The sequence below is a fragment of the Mustela nigripes genome, chromosome 7 (assembly GCF_022355385.1).
Source record: "Mustela nigripes isolate SB6536 chromosome 7, MUSNIG.SB6536, whole genome shotgun sequence".
Lineage (NCBI taxonomy): Eukaryota > Metazoa > Chordata > Mammalia > Carnivora > Mustelidae > Mustela > Mustela nigripes.
In genome coordinates, this window is record NC_081563.1 from 88003677 (window position 1) to 88020372 (window position 16696).

Consider the following 16696-nt stretch of genomic DNA (forward strand, 5'->3'; position numbering starts at 1 on the left):
GAAGGGAAAAATACTACCAGTCTTAAACAAAGACTTTCAGATCATGGAGGAAGAGGTGTCATTACCCAGCAAATATTCTAAAGCCACAACCTAATACCAAAACAACACAATGTCATTACAAAAGAGAAAATTATGATCAACCCCCCCTCATAAATACAAAAACAAAAATATTCAACAAAGTATTGGAAAATCAAAAAATAATCAATGTATGTGGTGCCTGGTGGCTCAGTCAGTTAAGCTTCTGACTTCAGCTCAGGTTATGGTCTGGAGGTTCTGGGATGGAGCCTTTCATTGGGCTCTGCACTTGCGGGGGGGAGGGGGAATCTGCTTGTCCCTCTCCCTCTGCTCTTCTCCCAGCTTATGCACCCTCTCTCTCTCTCTCTCAAATAAAAAAAAAGAAAGAAAGAAAGAAAAAAAAATCTTTGAAAAAAAAATTAATGTAATGTAGTGACCAAGTTTATCAGGTAAAGAGAACAGAAGAAAATCATATGACCTTTTTCAGATCATATAGATGCAGCAAAAGCATTTGACAACATTCAAAGGAACTTTAAAAAACTACATCATACTTATTGGTGAAAATTAAATGTTTTTCTACTAAATTTGGAATTTCAAGTAGAATTGAATTAAATAGGTGGGAAATGACTTCTCTCTGAAGCTTCAAGCACTATTTAAAATATCTCAGGCCCACACAGAGAGTAGACAAGCCACCTGTAACCAAAATAGTCACCCAGAGCTGGTAGAGGGGATACCATTCAGTTACAGGGCTTATAAAATGGAGACTCAGTGACATAAAGTGTTTTTAGGACTCTTCACATGGGCAAGGCAACCAGTGGAGTGACCAGACTGCCCCAATATACATATACATCAAAAAATCTCAGAATCCAGGGTAGCAGTTGAAAGTAGGTGAAAGCCCATGAAGGGACTGGCTGTGGGTTAAATATATGAGTGATTGCAGAAGAAAACTCCTGAGAAGGAAACCCAGAGTTAGGCCCCAAGTCCAACCACACGATAGTCTAAAGGGCTTGGTACCTGGCACCAGGAGCAAAGGCCAGGTTTTTAGATCTAAAGGGATCAGAGCAGAGAGCAAGAGAAGCCCAGACCTAAGGAGTAGTCACTGTCTATGAATCTTCCCTAAGCAGACCAATCAGCTTATCTATACTCCAGGGAAGTACTTAGCCTCTTCTCCTTTGACTACTCTAAATATACCAGGTCATGGGATGCGAGGCACCCAGGAGAGATGTTTGCCTGTCTCTTGGTGTCTTCTTGTCCTTCGGGACATGGCAAGTGACAGGTATTCATAAAGCGTTTCCCAGTGGGCCCTGGGATGGTACAGAAGTCTCAGAAGGTAGAAGGAGAAACCAGGGGATCACCTAGACATTGCCTCTGGAGAGAACGGCATGGGTAGGCAGTTGGAAGAAAGGTTCAGCTCTGGATTTGTACTGGCCAGAATTTTCTATGTCATTTTAAGGCATCAAAATATCTTTTTTCTAGGCTACCAGATAAGGAAAACCCCAGTAAGGCTTTACCAATCATACTTTAGCAGAGTATGATTAAGGTGCACTTAATCTCTAACTAGTCTTACCCCATAACTTTGTGAAAGGCCTCCAAATCTCTGAGGCTCCAGGACCTGGGAATGGCTGTAGACATGTAGCAGACCCTCAGTCAAACTTTTTGACTTGAACCACTAGGTCTTAAATCCTTGTGGCAATTTGTGTAGCCTTTAACAGGGTTGATAAGCATCCAAAAGGCCGAATCCTTCAGGCCTGAGCATGAATACAGATACTCCCTCCCCCACCATCCCTGCAGAAAACTTTGTGCTTAGGACATGACAACCATATGGGTAGAAGCTCTGGGGTGAGGATCACTGGGGTGGGTGTGAGGGTAAGGTACTTCTATTTGACACTTCACTGTGCCCTAGGACAGGGCTACTCCATCCAAACCCTCACCTGGAATTCTAACCCAGATGATGTACAAGCACAAGTGGGAGAAAGAGAGAGAAGAGCAGGAATGTTGGAGAAATAGGGCCAAGTGAGAGAGGCTGGAAAGGGGAAAATAGATTCGGCTTTTTGACATATTTTCAAATGTAAAACTACCAAGAAAGAAGCCACAATCAACTACAACAGATGCATTAAAAGATCAAAGGAAATTTAGAAACATATACATGGAGGAAAGTCATGCTTTGCAAGCTGGACATAATCAAAAGTTGACACGTTCTCATAGGAGGTGAGAAAATCTTTGGAGGCTAATGACTGCAGGGTAAGGTCTGGCTGAGTTACCCCAAACTGTATACACTGTGTGGTGGCTGTTGATGATGTTTACTTTCTATCTTAATGCATTTTTGTGATCGTGTAAAAAAAAAAAAAAAAAAAAAGTCTGTCAAAAATCAAATTGAACTACAACTTAGCAGTAAACAAATTTTCCAGAAAATGCCATGTGCTTTTCACAGTTCACTTTTGTTTTTGTTTTTTTGTTTTTAATATTTTATTTATTTATTTGACAGGGAGAGAGGGAACACAAGCAGGGGGATCGTGAGAGGGAGAAGCAGGCTTCTCGCTGAGCAGGGAGCCGGATATGAGGCTCAATGAGGGCTCGATCCCAGGACCCTGGGATCATTACCCTAGCGAAAGGGAGACTCTTAATGGCTGAGCCACCCAGGCACCCCATGTATTCAAGGTTCTATCTTGTCTTCTCTGCCTTCCTCTTTTTAACCTTTGGGATGTGAGAAAAATATGTGTGTCCTTTCCTCCCTTCCAAGCTCACTTAGTAATCCCAGTGTCAGTGCCTTCCCCTCGGAATCTGAAGATCACCTAACTGGGGTCAGTTCGTGAAAAGAGTTATTTCATGCTGACTCTGAGGATGCCTGACAGAAGAGAAAGAGATTGCAAAATGTTCTTATTATTTTATTCCTTTTACATTCAGTGATCTTGTAAGTCTATACTCTCTTCTCTACAATGTTAGGGACCTACCCTCACAGGTTGCTTTTGTTCCTCTCTGTATGCTTTGGGTGTCTAGAGCCAAAGCTTCAGGAGGAACCACATCCCTGACAATAAGCTATTGACACCAGGGAAATTAACTAAGGCTGCCAGGGAGCCAGGATGGCACCTGAGTGCTTGCTGCTGGATCAGATAGGGCACCTGCCACTCTGCAGAGCACCATGCCAAAACATTCAGAGGCCATCCATTGTGAGTGTTGTGTTAGTTATCAAGGATTTTGCAAGCCAAAATTTTGGGGAGGTGGAGGGCGATTCGTTTCCCTTCAGGACTTGCTTGGAAATATTAGAAGCTACTCAATGAGATCTATGAACCTGAAGTGTATCAAGAACAGAATAGGCAGAGTTCCAAAGAGAGCATCTGTATTGGGTGAACATATAACCCCAAGATCAAGAGTTGCATGTTCTACCAACTGAGCCAGCCAGGCGTCCCAAGAAGTATTTAATATAATGAAACAATTACTCTAGCCTTATCGATAACATTTACTAAGTTTCACCTACCATGTTTTCCTTCTGACTATATAGGATACACACTCAGCTATTGAAAATCAGAGTAAAATAGTTTTGTTCCCTGATGATAATTATTTGTATATTTTGTTTTAATTTTTTTAATTGCTTAAAATGAATAGAAAAAATCTTCCCTAGTGAGAAATAAAATTAAAATTATTTGTGCACATGATAAACCCAGTGAAAGTACTAAATTATAGGTTCATATCTTCCTTGAAATACTGGTATTTGAAACCAAAGAGGTCACCTCCAAATTATCATTAAGTGCGTTTGAAATTCTGTGGCTGATGTCCACATCTTGTGACCCAGTAATTCCATTTCTGAGAAAACATTTTAAGAGAATAAGGTGGAAAACTTAGACACAAAAAGGACATTCTACCAGTATTTAAAAGGTTTATCTGCATAATAAATATAGATTGGATAATTAATGCAGTTGGAAAATTAATATTTATCAAGGCTGTTCAAAATTGACTACTTTTTATATTATAATATTCAGCAAAATGGCAGAACACAATTTTTATGTACAGTGTGATCAAACACTAAAACACTAAAATGTTAATAAAACACTAAAATGTTAATGAAAGCTTTTGGGTACTGGGTGACTTTGGCCTTTTTACATTTTCTGTAATTTCTGTATTTTATACAGTGAATATACATTCTCTTCAAAATGAGGAGGGAAAGATTAAAATGAATATCTCATGCAAATATTTTCAATGTCTTGGGCTTCTCTTATTCCTAAGTCATTTTTACACTCCCTGTGGCTTAGCTTCTACTTTGTCCAGGCACACAGGTCCTCTGCATACAGACCAACCCTGCCCGGTTGCATGGAAAAGAAGAGATAACTGTCCTTAAATAATTTCTAATGAATGGTAATTCATAGATACGAGAAAAATTTATCCTTGAAGCCTTCCTGGTTGGAGTAGGACTGACATCACTGTTGAGGGATGAGGATAGTGACCCTGGGGGTTGGTTGCTATTCAGAGACTCGGCTCCTGCTGGCAAGAACCAGAACTGCAAGTGGGTCAATCTCACTTCAGAGCCCTGTGCCTTCCTCTGCACAGTTATGAGGCCAAGCAAGATGCTGTGCATAAGATGCTTTGAGAATTATAAATACTATCAAAATAAAAGGACAGGAATGTCCCCGTGCTATTGCCAGATCAAAAAAGGAAACACAGCTCTCAAAAACAGTGTACCAAAATTTAATTAAATCATTTATACTTAAAGAGATACTTTTATTCAGAAATTTCAAGGTGTATTTTCCAGGTCTCCTTAGAATGTCTACATTAACATTAACAGCACATTACAGTATATTACTACACTAGTGGCAAGGCCTAAATACAAAAACTAAAATAGAAAATCTGAAAATTTCTATTTTGCGAGGACAGGACCTTTTAAATCTTTTGACAATAGCAGTACAATGAGCAATATACCACCATTAAGAGTAATGTATCATCTCTAAGAAGTAAAATCTTCAAACCTAGATGGGATGCTTTGGAATAGTCCCTCCACACTTAGCACAAAGAAAACTCAATGCACAAATGGAATGAGATATGTAAAGAGGATAAAGTTGTTTTAAAGTACCTTATACAAAGACTGAGTAATAAATAATATTAATATATTATTAATATAGATATATGCATCTTCTTTTTATCCATTCATCTACTGATAGATGTTTCCATATCTTGGCTATTGTAAATAATACTGCAATAAGCAGAGGGGTGCACATAAGTTTTAGAATTAGTGTTTTCATTTCTTGGGATAAATACCCAAGTAGAATTATTGGGGCATATGATAGTTCCATTTTTAATGTTTTAAGGAACCTCATATCACTTTCCATAGGGGCTGCACCAGTTTGATTTCTACCAACAGAGAACAAGAGTTTCTTTTTCTCCACATCCTCTCCAGCGCTTGTTGTTCCCTGTCTTTTTGATACTAGCCAGTCTAATGGGTGTGAGGTGATCACTGTGGTTTTGATTTGCATTTCCCTGATGATGAGTGATGTTGAGCATATTTTCATGCATTTGTCGGTCATCTGTATGTGTTCTTTGGGTAAAGGTCTCTTCAGAGGGTGGAGGGATGGGCAAAATAGGTGAAGAAGATTAAGAAATACAAACTTCCAATTATAAAACTAGTAAGTCCTAAGAATGAAAAGTACAGTATAGGGATAGGGAATATGGTCAATAATATTGTAATAATGTATGGTGACAGATGGTATCTATATTCACCGTGGTGAGCACTAGGTAATGCATAGAACTGTCAAATCATATATTTTACATCTGAAACTGATCTAACATTATATGTCAACTATTCTTCAATTAAAAATAAAAACATAAAAAATGGGGAAAATACTTTTTTTGAAAAATTAAGGCAGATTAAAAGAATGTTGAAAATAAAGCCTGTCTCCCTTTGCTGCTGCCCTGGAATTGTAACACGTAAATCCAGTGGTCTCCAAACTTGATCACATGCCTCTATCATTAAGTAATTGGAAACACACATTCTCAAAATTATGAGCTTATAAATTGTAAATCTACACAGTTATCATTAATCAAAATATCAAGACCTAAAACACACTTGAGGTGAGAGTCTTTGATAATAATGTTGGATGTAAATATACATATCAAACAGGTTTTTCTGTTATTTAAAATTCCTTTTGATCCAATTCTTGCAGAAATTGCTACATTGTTACAGTTTTTATCCATAATGAGGCTGATGAAGTGTCCTACTAGGAGTGGGGGATGGGTGGTGCTTCCACTTCCTTTTTGTTTTTGTGGCTTTACTGGGAGTTCTGGTACTATCCCCAGTCTGCAGCTTTCTTGGAGGAATCTACCATAAACCTCATCCATGTTGTGAAGGTTGATTTAGGTAAAAGGAAACATAATGCATAAAAGTGCTTTATTTGACACATACATATCACAAGGCATACATACTACAAAACATTGATACAATAGTACAGAGGCTGTGTGATATATCACATAATATGCAACAGCTGGACATAGGAACCAAATGAAAAAGTAGTGTCAAGTGTATTCTGAATGTTTTACATAATTTATTTAAATTACTTTTATTTTCTAGTTTTACATTAATATATTGCACATTCTTTAAAAATCCTCACTTTGGAGACCAACCTGACCTACATATCCATGTGATGTCTCTCCTTCCTGCATTGCAAGGTCATGGAGAACAGTTTATTCATTTTTGCATCCACTGTGTCTCATGCACAGACTTAATACATTTTTTTGGATGAGTGAATGGGAAGCATTGACATTTTATTTCATTGAAAATATCTACTTAAAACTATCAATATTTAATCAGACAAGAATTTATTGAAAATAATGTATTTCAGGACTAACTACTGGGGTTACAGTATTGATTTTTCTCAATTTTTATTTGTCATTCCCTCATGGAGATCATGTTAAAGGGCTTGACTACAGCCCCTGCCTAAGCCACTTTATGTCAGATCCCATGAACATTTCTTTAGAGATTTCCTCTCTAGATTTTTTTCTGTACTGACTCACTGAGCAGAAATATTATAATTTTCTTCCTCACTATATAAAGATAAGTATATTCTTACCTTAAATAATACTAAGTGTTCTTGTGGCACCTGGGTGGCTCAGTCGTTAAGTGTCTGCCTTCAGATCAGGTCATGATCCCAGGGTCCTGGGATCGAGTCCCACAGTGGGGAATCTGCTTCTCACTCTACCCCTCTCCCTGCTTGTTTACTCTCTTTCTCTCTCTCGCAAAAATAAATAAATAAAATCTTTTTTTAAAAAAAGACTAAGTGTTTGAAGTACCTTCTAGAAATATTTCAGTGTATGTAAAACGAAAAATTTAACAGTACCATGTGATTTTTCAGGCACTTTGTCAGCTTACCAAACACCTGTTTAGGCTGTCCCACAGCCTCAGAAAATTTTGGTAACAATAGTAACAGCTGATATTCAGTGACTATTATCTGAGGTCATATTAAATGCCTTACAAGCTTAGCATAGGTCCTGTTATTATTTACACTTTTCATGCACAGAAACTGAATCCCAGAAAGGTTAAGTCACTTGCCAAAGTCCACACAATTACCATATGGTAGAAGAAACTTTCACACTCAGGATATTTGCTTCTAGAATCTGTGCTCTTGGGTGTTGTGTTCTCCTATCTCCTTTCAAAGACCCTTGTAAACTGGTACCCCCAATAAACACCAATGAGTACTTGATGTACTCATCAAAATCTGTGAGCAGTTTTACTGAGAACAAGGTTCTTTTAGGACAGATAGAGTCTTCTGATGGTCCAAAGATGACCAAGACATAAAGATACTGAGTAAAGGCGCCTGGGTGGCTCAGTGGGTTAAGCCTCTGTGTTCGGCTCAAGTCATGGTCTTAGCATCCTGGGATTGAGCCCCGCATCGGGCTTTCTACTCAGCAGAGAGCCTGCTTCCTTCTTTCACTCTGCCTGCCTCTCTGCCTGATCTCTCTCTCTCTGTCAAATAAATAAATAAAATATTAAAAAAAAAATACTGAGTAAAACCAGCCCTCTACCCAGGGTGCTCACTAGCAAGACCAGGAATTCAAGCAATTGTTCCAATTGACAGTGGAAAAGTAACAAAATTTTAAATAACAAATTCACCAGAATAAAGCCGCAATTTTGATTAGTGGCATTTTATTGATTCTACCGCTTCATTCTCCCATGGGATGCCACACCCCCGCAGATGCAGATATAGTTTTTAATTCTTTTTTGTGGCATCATTTCCCAACACAACACAAAGCACAGTATTGGGCACACTCTCAAATGTTTAGAGATGGATTATCCATTTTTACTTTGTCTTCTTTTATTTCCTTTGCAATCATATTAAGAGAAGCTAGTATGTTCATGGAGAGTTCCTGACAATGAATGAATGAATGATAACCAAATGAATGACTTTTCCAAAATCAGCTTTAAAACCCAGTTTCCATAAGCTTGGTGAACCAAGTTAAAACTTTATTATTCATATATGAGTGGACAAAAGGAAATCAACCCCTTCTTCAGCCATGTCAAATAAAAATAGACAGCCAGATGCAGTCTCTTCAGATCTCGGCTAACAACGACTGTGAGGAAAACTGGCTTCAGTGGAAGATGTGAAAAAAATTACAAGCCAGGGTCAGGAGGTCAGCTGCCTGCACAATTTTATATTTCTCCAGACGGTGGGTATTAGATATATTTATGGCCTTTCAGAGCAGAGTAGTCTGTAATGCAATTTTAGCTCATCTAATTGAGAAAGAAAAATGGGAAATGTTTTCCAGACATGTCTGCGTAAGCCTTCCCTGAATCCATGGCATTTGTATCAATACAGGAAGTCATGGGGATAAATTAAATTTATAGACTTGTGAAGAATAAATCAATTTCCCATGGAAAAACCCTAGTACCAGAGCTTATACGTAAGCTTCCTCCTTGGCTATTTTTATTTGTACTTGCTTAGAGTATGGTACAAAAACAAAGAACTGTAACAGGTCTAAATGAGTCATTTTGGGCAATGGAACCACTTGAGAGATTTTGCTCTAATAATGGAACTTTCCTATTTCTACATTTGCCTTGATTACACAGCAAGCTATGGAATTCCAATAACACTTATTTTTTTTTTAAATCACTCTTAAGATAGTGAAATAGGACAAAGGAGAGCATTTTTAGTTATTTGTCTTTGTAACATAAGTTCAAATTCCTTCTTATATTTTTCTCTTTAAAGTAAAAGATGCATCTAAAAATATTGAAAAATTTTGATGGTATAGAGAGACTCATATAGATCCAAGTGACTAAAACAAACAATGTTCACATCTTAAATAAGTTAGACATTTTTCCATGTTGTACCAGGAAATGTTGTAGCAGGAAATAGATGGTCATTCACATGAGTGAATACAAGAAGTTCAATGGCAGGACTAATCCCAACAGTGTGGGAAGCCCAAGAGGGTGGTGAAAGTCACCAGAATTAACATCATTCTAGGTTCTTAGAGTCAAGAGGAAGGGCTGAGATGCCAGGTAGAAGAAGGAGAGCCGTGGCCAGACTCAAGATGCCCCAGGGGGATGGGAAAATATGCCCCCTCCTTTCTGTCTGTCCCCTTTGTAGCCTCTCACTGCTACAAACACAACCAGAAATTAACAAGAGGTAAAGTTAATTTGTCCAAGAGTGATCCCTGCAGACTTCTATCCAAGCAAAATAATAGGTTTCCTTCTAACTTCCATGGAAAGCTGCTATAGCCCATGTTTCAGGCCACATATCCTGGACAACGTCACAGATTTGACCCCCAAAACTGGTGCTCTTCTCACACACTTAGCTGAAAGGAAAACACTAGAGTCAAAGTTTATGCCACATTGTGCAGTCCCTAATCACAGTGAAGAGATCTGTGCTTCCCTAATCATGCAGCTAAAAACGCCACAACCTAAGGTTGTATAACAACATCTAACCATATTAGACTTCTGTATATTGCTTGAGAATGAACAGGAAATGAGGCACCACACTGGTCCTATCATCGATGTCATTTCCCTGAGTTTTCCCCAATGAATGTCTGATGTGGGTGCTGTCATTCACTTGTTTGAAATGAAATGAGTAAGGAAGCCAAGTTGATGCTACCCAAAAAGGTCAGCCTCCATGCACACACACATGGAAAATGTGCAGATTTCATTTGGAGGGGGAGGCTGTGCAGGACACACACTGGATTTTAGGATCTCTCTTTCTCTCTCTGGTGTGTTCCATCTGTAATTGATTTCACCTTTGTGGCAGCACAGAGCAGGACTGAGGGAGAACACTGCTGATGAATTGATTTCTGCCCATCTCTGTTAAGGAGGGTGCATTTCCTACTCTCCATCAGTTTTATGTCCAGCAAAATTTCAGGGAATTTTAGGCAGGTGCTCCCTCTTCTGCTGAACACAAGCCAGGAAAGGCAATATTAGCAATTGCACTATTAGCTACCAAGGCTACCACTTATAAATTTTCTGTATGTGCACACTGTTTTTCACATTTCTCACTTAATTCTCTCAACAAGCTTCATTTGGCATTTTAAGTATGAAAAAAATGGAAGCTTTAGGGCAGAGAAGTAATTTCCTCTATTCACACAGCTAGTAAGTGACAGAGCATTCTTCAAGCCTAGGTTCAAACTTTATACTAAACTATATTCCAGCACACTAATTGTAGAATTTTGAAATGGCACTGACCTTGAAGCCAAAGACCTTGCTCCTAGCCCTGGAGACAAACAGGTGACACCCTGGTGTCTGGGGCCATGTGCAAAGGAAGAAAAGTATTAGAAGGCATAAGATGTTGAAACTGAAGAAATCCGTAGAGGTGTGAGTTGTTTGTTTGGAATATCCATCTTCATTTCCTGACATCATACCAGGGAACCTAGAACCCTGACAGCCCAGGTTCTGGAGCCTAGTTAAGACAGATGCTTCTAGGGGCGCCTGGGTGGCTCAGTGGTTAAGCCGCTGCCTTCGGCTCAGGTCATGATCTCAGGGTCCTGGGATCGAGTCCCGCATCAGGCTCTCTGCTCAGCAGGGAGCCTGCTTCCTCCTCTCTCTCTCTGCCTGCCTCTCTGCCTACTTGTGATTTCTCTCTGTCAAATAAATAAATAAAATCTTAAAAAAAAAAAAAGACAGATGCTTCTAGAATATCCAGCATCACTAGTGAGACTACAGTCTGCAGAGACTCTTGTCTCTGAGGAAGGAAGTATGAAGCAGTATAGACTCTTTTTCTCAGCTTCTGCCAATAACCAAACCATTTTACCTGATAATTGTTCACCCAATTAATACAAAGTAAGACCCCTACCACTTCCCTTTTGACTTGTGGTGTGATGGTAATACGGAGAGATCAGGACCCCTGTAAGTATGCAGCCTTGAACTTCAGCATAGATGCCCAATCTCTCTGCATCTACATCTTCATTTGTAACATGGTGATGACAACACATTTTCTGTTTCACCTCAGGACTATTATGTAGATGGAATAGGAGAAGGTAGGAAAAGTCTACAGCACACTAAGTTGTAGATCTCTGATCAGACAGTTCATATGTATTATGTCTTGCTCTGTGTCCAGCAGAGTGTTAAGAGAGACAACAGTAAGGATTGGCGCTCTTAAAGACCCTCAAAGTCTTTGAAGAAAGGAATGTGTTGCTTCTTAAAATGGGTGCTTAATATAAACTGTCTACCCATGTGAATGAATTTACTGTGTTTCTCAGTACCCCCAGGCTTCTATAGGGCTGTCCCCATTTGGAACGGTTTCAGCAAAGCAGCTGCCTAAAAGACGAGAGCTCTGTGATGTCACGTCTCCTGGGGTCAATATGTTCCCTTACACTTTTAAAGGGAGGTCAACATATTTCAAATTTGACTTTAGTAGTCTAACTTGTGATCAAACATATGGCTATCCACAATTACTTGAGGAATATCTAGGAATACAAGGGCCACTGAAACAGGCTGTGTTTGGAAACTATGAAATCCAGTGAGCTTCAATACTGGCTAGTTCTCAAGAGAGAAATTGCCCATCCAACTCCACTGATTAAATCCTGCTGTTTATTTAAAGATGGACATAAAAACCTTTGGGAAAGAAATAAATGATTAAAAATCACTTTAAGTTTCCAAGCCATTAACAGGAGAGTGATGACTACAACTGTTTCTGCTGTCTCTTTTTAATCAACTCTTTATTTTAAAATTCACTTAGCTCTGATTTTCATTTTTAAAAATGGACACCATTGATCGTGTTGCTTTTCTAGACTATAAATCCATATATGTTAGGGGAAATTCCTTATTGAGTAGTGTTGAAGATTGGATTTCAATTAGCTAGCAACCAGAAGGACTGTTTTCATTATCTGCAAGGAACCAAGTGACTCCCCCTTCAGCAAGTGGTCTAAACCCCTCTAAACTTGGACTTGATTCTTTTACAAGTGACGGAGAGGAGCAAGATGATTTGCCAGTTCCCTGCCAACCCTGACGTTGTTGGGCTTTAGGATTCTTCCAAGACTGGTTGTTTTTAGTCAACAGAGAAAGCAACAAAGATAACCAGAGTAGGAACTGTAGCATTGTGATATCAGTCGGCTCATGACAATGTGTTTTCTCATGCACAGGGCTTTTCTGAAAGGTGCTGTAACTGACTTGTGCTCTGTTTATATTTTCGCACTTCTTGCATGTTTGATGGCTCCTCTGCCTTTCTTTGCCCCATTAGCTCAGTTGGGCCCTGAGAACCTTCAGCCAGTTTTCTCCAGCTGCAGCCTCTGAGGCACAACTGATGATAAAATGTCTCCATTCGTCCACAGAACCACCTCTCTGTCTGGCCGATTTCACAGTGGTTCAGCTGGGTTCCATCAAGCAGCATGCGGTAAAGGACTCTTTGCTCATGAGGGAAGAGCCCCCTTGGCAGAGAAATTGCTACTAGCATCTTACTGACCAAAACTCTAGCACAATTTCCCTTGGGTTTTTTTTTTCAATTCTGATTAGAATAATAACCAAAGTCTTCCACCGCCTTTCCTCGATAGATACTTATTGCCTTTTCTAATGATATGATTACTGTCTTAAGACTCCTTGTGGGCTTATGGGTATATGGGTATAAAAATATAGTTTCCCAAAAAGGAGGTGTGGGAAGGAAATGAAATGAGACATCCCAAGGCTGTGCATAAGGCACAAGAGACTGACTTACAGGCCCAGATTGGGGTTTTTGCTTTGTTGTGAGAGGTATACAGACTATGGGCAGGCCCCAAATTATCCTGAAGCAACACGATTTTAGAGGCCACACTGACGGGTGAAAGGAGTGGGAAAAATGACATCAAGAGAGGGACACTAGGGTGCCTGGATGGCTCAGTGGGTTTAGCCTCTGCTTTCAGCTCAGGTCATGATCTCAGGTTCCTGGAATCAAGCCCCGCATCAGGCTTTCTGCTCGGTGGAGAGTCTGCTTTCCCCTCTCTCTCTGCCTACCTCTCTGCCTGCTTGTGATCTCTCTCTTTCTGTCAAATAAATAAATAAAATTTTGGGGAAAAAAAAAGAGAGAGAGAGAGAGAGAGGGACACCTAGAGGAGAAGAATAGAGCCATCTCTTTAATAGTTCCTTGAGTACCTGCTATGAGTTTTGCAGTGTGATTCCTCTTCTTTATGAATCCATGGTATCGTTGGTAAAATATTAATTTAGTGATATGTGATGGAGTGGGTCTATTTTTCAGACTTCTTGAAATGCAGAGTCTTGCTTCAAAATGCACACAGGATAAAAAAAAAAAAAATAGGTTACCTAATGGATAGCCGCTCATGTGGTTACAGACATTTCTGTGCCCATAGTTTTTCCCTAGAATGTAATTCTTGGGAAGGAGGATTGAATCATTCAGTTTGATTTGCTGAAAGAATTGTAGTGCAAACAAAGGGAGGGTCCAATTATTCCAGGCACTTGAAACATGATTTAATTAAATATATGTTATAGAAAATAGGGTCATCTGACCATTTTGCCGTGGAACTATTGTGACTGTGGAAACAGACACTATAACCATAAGATGGTAAAAAGGAGACATTCATTCAATAAATAACTCATGCAAACTTACTTTATGGCAGGCACTGTGCCAAGCACTGGGGACCATGTTAAAGAATACCATGTGCATGTGGTCCCCACTTGAGGTGTTTATACCTCAGCCAGAGAGACACACATTGAATAGCATAATTACTGTTCTAATAGGTGCCATAAAGAAGTGAACAAATAATAAGAAAGACTATCACAAGGACATCTGCCCTGGTCTTAGGTATCAGGGGAATTTCTCTAAGGAAATAATATATAGCTAAAAATCTGATGGTTAGGAAGAGATAATCTGCAGGAAAAGGAAGAGAACAACAACAACAACAAAAAGCATAAATAAAGGCCCTGAGGTGGCAAAGAAGGATGACACAGTCACAGAATGGAACTTGGAGAACAGAGGAAAGAGGGGTCGGGTGTTCAGGAAAGTTAACCACGTAGTCTTAAAACTAGGGTGAACAACTTGCCCCAGCTTGCTTTAGATTTTTCCAGACTGCACTCTGAGAGTACTACATCTCCAGAAACCTCTCTATCTCAAGCAAATGGGGACCAGTTTCCCAAGACCATCCCAATTTTAAGGTTAACAGGCCACATGCTAGGAACCCCCTCTGCCTTGGGCACACCAAAATGGCTGGTCACTACACCTCATGGTAATAGAAAACCATAAGTAGAAATGGCACAGACTGATTTGAGCTATCGGTGAAGGGCCTTGACTGGCTGTGGGGGCAATTCCCAAGTGTGTCATTTGCACAACAGAGTGACTAAAGGGACCTTTCACTGAGACAAGAACCAGGAAGAGGAAGTCAGTGTGGAAGGTGAACAATCATGAGGTAGGTATGGATATGTAAGTTAGTTTCTGTAAAACAAGTCTACTAAAAAAAAAAAAAAAAAAAAAAGTGATTTGGGTATAGAAGGAAAACTGACTTAACTGAGATTCAAAACTAAGTTTCCAAAAACTCTGCTGCTGCTTCCACCAAAATGTGAAGAAAACAGGTCTGAAACAAGGTCTTGCCCGCAGAAGCTTCTGAACCTGGGGATGACCAGATCTCCAAACGTCAAGTCCAGCTTTGTTGGCCACCCTGTCTAACATGTCAGATCTGTGCCAACACTGACATTGCAAATAATGAAGAAGTTGTTAAAATTCTCAATCCAGGGCACCTGGGTGGCTCATTTGGTTAAGTAGTCTGCCTTTAGCTCAGATGATGATCCCAGGGTCCTGGAACTGAGGCCCACATTGGGGTCCTTGCTGGTAGGGAGTCTGCTTCTCCTTCTGCTCCTCCCCCACTGCTTTTCTTCTATCTCTCTCATTCTCTCTAACAAATAAATAAATAAAATCTTTAAAAAAATGCATCTGCCTTTGGCTCAGATCATGACCCCAGGGTCCTAGGATCAAGCCCTTAATCAAGCTCACTGGGCTACCTGCCTAGTGAAGGGTCTGTTTCTCCCTCTGCCCCTCCTCCTTGCTTGTGTTCTCTCTCTGTCTCTCATAAATATATAAATAAATCTTTAAAAAACTTTCTCAATCCAATAAAGACAAAGAAAATCAAGTGTGAAATAAAAATTTTGGAGAATTTATGAGGTGATCCCCAAATCATTACACTGGTGGACACTGTGAAACACCCTGTGTCACGAAAACCTACTTCTGTTTTTGAACATGTGAATGACAGTATTCAAGCAATTGTACTAGAAGTTAACAGACTATGATACTTGATTTTACATGTGTGAGATTCTGAAGGCCCCAGAGTATTATCGTTCTATGGGAATTATGCACACAGATATGAAGGTTCATAATGTCATGACTGGTCATGAGCACAGAAAGCTACAGTGAATAGACTGGGGTTTGGGTGAGTTTTACCATCCTGGTCGAGAATATAATGTCCAAGTGTCTTCCTGATATTTCAAGGGTCTTGAACTACTTTGGACTATCAGACGTACAATTATACATAGGTTGGATATGTGGAGCTTGGGTTGTATGCTGGCAAGTATGGTCTTCTAAAAGTAGCCATTATTCCATGGACATAATTATAATCAGCCAGTGAATATAGCCAAGGTTCTAGAGTCAGATTACATATGTTGTATGACTATACTGACAAATACAACATGGAATTAGATCCACCTTTCAATGATATCTTGGGTAGCTATTCCTGTACATGATGGGAACATGTTTTCTACAATGCAAACCAGAACCTCGTCGGCCCTGATGTCTTGGATTTCCTGGACAAGGTTTGGCAATCTGACTTCAGGTCATGGCTCACCAAAGGAAAGGCCATTGAGCACCTCTATTTCCACCCTGCTGTGAAGGACCAGACTTGAATGAGCTTGACTAGCATGTGGGAAGAGGGCGGGTAGGTGGCAGTACATCTGTCAGTAGTGCTAATATGATATCAGGAATTTCTTTAGTGCCATTTGCTGCACCCATTAGACCTCTGGCAGGCTTACCAGTGGCTGTCAATCTCCTTGGGATGCTTCTTCCTTGCACTCACACCCAACAGTAATGACCCCTTCATCTCCTGATGCCTAAACAGAGGTGGGGGAGTCCATTCTGTCCTCCATGCAGCTTAGACCTGGTAGAGAGGGGTGAAATGGTTCAGAAGCACTATGGCATTTTTTTTCTAAGATTTTATTTATTTATTTGTCAGAGAGAGAGAGCGAGCGAGCAAGCGCGCACAGGCAGGCAGAGTGGCAGGCGGAGGCAGAGGGAGAAGCAGGCTCCCTGCT

At 39.9% G+C, this 16696-nt stretch overlaps 1 pseudogene; it reads left to right on the top strand.

Annotated features, from left to right (window-relative positions):
- Nucleotides 1-16473, top strand: part of LOC132022390 (casein kinase II subunit alpha-like) — a 36244-nt pseudogene extending 19771 nt beyond the window's left edge.
- Nucleotides 16474-16696: the final 223 nt, after the last annotated feature.